A 2883-nucleotide genomic window follows, 5' to 3' on the forward strand; every position below is an offset into this window, starting at 1 on the left:
CTCCCTTTATGGCCTGGCCGAACTAACAGGAACATAGGGCATAAGCATAGGATCCAGGCAACCCAGCTTGGCCAAAACTTAAGTTATATCGATGCATATAATGGCGAAGAAAAGGTACATATGCAGAAAAGACACATATGTGGTGAGCTTGATCCTCAGAAAATAATAATAAGCTTTGTACAAGAAGCCCCCAGGTATAATTGACGTACATATTTGAGAATGTGTGTGTAGAAGGTGTACAGTTTAGCAGCACGAGAGCTTTAAGGCTTAAAAAAAGAAAATGTGAAAAGAGAGGAAAATAAATAATGGAAACAAAAGGGAGAAAGGAGACGAAACAAGAGTCTGGCGCTAGGCATAGAATCTTCGAAGTCTGGCCGCATTCCATGGGTTCGGCTCTAGGCGATTGTTTGATGCATCACGCAGGCGGTATGCTCCTTCGGTGAGGACTTCGTCAATGATGAAGGGACCCTCCCACTTGGGCTTGATTTTGTCCTTTTTCTTCTCCGGTAAGCATAGAACAAGTTTGCCAACATTATAAGTTTTGGCCCCTACTTCTCTGCTTTGATATCTGCGGGCCTGTTGTTCGACATCGCGCTCCTCCTCCAGGGCATCTAAGATGTCCTGCCGATCAGGCTTGGCCTCTCTCTTTTCATACATGCACACACGAGGTGAGTAATGAATAATGTCACAGTGTAACACAGCCTCTGCGTCGTACACCATGAAGAAAGGTGTATATCCGGTAGAACGATTGGGCGTGGTCCGCAGTCCCCAGAGTACAGAGTCGAGCTCCTCGACCCGGTGCTTGTCTGATTCTTTCAAAGACTGCACTAATCTGGGTTTAATGCCGCTCATAATAAGACCATTGGCTCGTTCGACCTGACCGTTGGTTTGTGGGTTATAGACGAAGGCGTAATCAAGCTTTATGCCTAGATTAGCACATCAGGTTTTCACCTCATCGGCTGTGAAATTGGAGCCGTTATCGGTGATGATGCTGTGTGGAACACTGTAACGGTGCACAAAGCCGGATATGAAGTCTATCATTGGTCCGGCTTCGGTCGTTTTAACTGGTTTGGCTTCTATCCACTTAGTGATTTTATCCACCATGACCAACAGCTATTTTTTCTTATGGCCTCTTCCTTTAAGGGGTCAGACCATATCAAGCCCCCAGACCGCAAAAGGCCAAGTGATGGGGATTGTTTGTAGAGCGGTGGGTGGAATATGGCTTTGGTTGGCGAAAAGCTGGCATCCGACACAATGTTGGACAAGGTCCTGTGCGTCTTCTCGGGCCATTGGCCAATAGAAACCTGTAAGGAAGGCCTTCCAACAAGGGCCCGAGCTGCGGCGTGGTGACCACCGAGACCGGCATGAATTTCAGCCAACAGTTGCCACCCTTCTTCCTCGGAGATACATCTTTGAAGTACTCCGGTAGCGCTTTTCTTGTAGAGTTCTCCCTCGTGAACCTTGTAGGCTTTTGTAGCGACCAGACCTCAAACTGTCTGATCTCTGTACATCAGTGTCATCCCTGGATCGGTAATGCTGACACGCACAGTACTTGAAGGATTTATAATAGAGTAGCAATCACACACTTATTACATCGAATGTCTCAAAAGAGAACTTATTACAATAAATATGGCTTAAGGCCATCTAATAATGATAACAGCGGAAGGCTTGGAAGATAAGCGAGTCCATCAACTCCAACGGCATCACTGAGTATAAGATCACGACCTAAGGCACCTTACTCGTTGTCTGAAAAGTCTGCAACATGAACATTGCAGCCCGAAAACGGGTCAGCACATGGAATATGCTGGCAATGTAACACATAGAGAGTAATGAACAGAATAATGCTACACTACATGCATACATGGCTGGTGGAAAGCTCTATGGTTACAGTTTTGCATAAAGCCAAATTTTCCCTACAACAAAGGAATAAATTTTATTTAACTATCATGGTGGTTGTTAAACATTGAGAAGGTTCCTCCAACTCAATCCCAATTAAGCATCATCATTAACCCCACAGAATTAAATTAAGTAACATGATGAGATTCACATGATAATCCAGGTACTAGATACTCAAAACATCCATAACCGGGGACACGGCTAACCATTGTTAGTTTATACACTCTGCAGAGGTTTGCGCACTTTTCCCCGCAAGACTCGATCTCCTCCGTTTGATTTCTCGCACTACATGGTGTTTGAGAAACGGATGACCGAGACACAGTCTTTCAGAAGCATTAACTCTTTACTCTGGGTAGACAGTACCAACCTACATCCCCTACATCTGCTAGTCTACCACTGAAAGATGTCACACAACATACTCAACTATGCTAGAGCCCATAGTAGCTTGCAGCTGCACACGGAAGTTTCTAGCATGAATAATCTCATGATCCCTTTGAGCTTGGGTGGCGGTCCATAGGAGAATCACACGGTACCCCGGGATTTCCAAAAATACAGGCAACACTGGGTTCCCCAGGTGCCTCAATCCACCCAGATGTGAATTTAAGTTGCCACCTTAGTTAACCATTAATTAACAATCTCACATCTTTCATGGATACACTCACCCAATCCACGTCTACTAGCATAGCATAGCAATATAAGCAAACGTAGAAGTAACTCCCAAAGGTTTGATAATAAAACAGGTAATAGGTTCTACCTCATCTACTTCCCAAAACCCACATGTTAAAACTGATCCTAATCATGCAATTGTTTTGAGGATTGATCTAATGCAATAAAACTGGGTAGTAAAGAGGTATGATCAAAGTGTTACTTGCCTTGCTGATGATCCGTGAAACCTAGAGACTCGTAGTAGCAAGCGGCGCACTCCGGGTACTCTATCGCAAACAAACAAGCATACAATAAGCACTCAACTAATGCACAGGTAAAACT

Source organism: Triticum dicoccoides, chromosome 4B (assembly GCF_002162155.2).
Source record: "Triticum dicoccoides isolate Atlit2015 ecotype Zavitan chromosome 4B, WEW_v2.0, whole genome shotgun sequence".
Classification (NCBI taxonomy): domain Eukaryota; kingdom Viridiplantae; phylum Streptophyta; class Magnoliopsida; order Poales; family Poaceae; genus Triticum; species Triticum dicoccoides.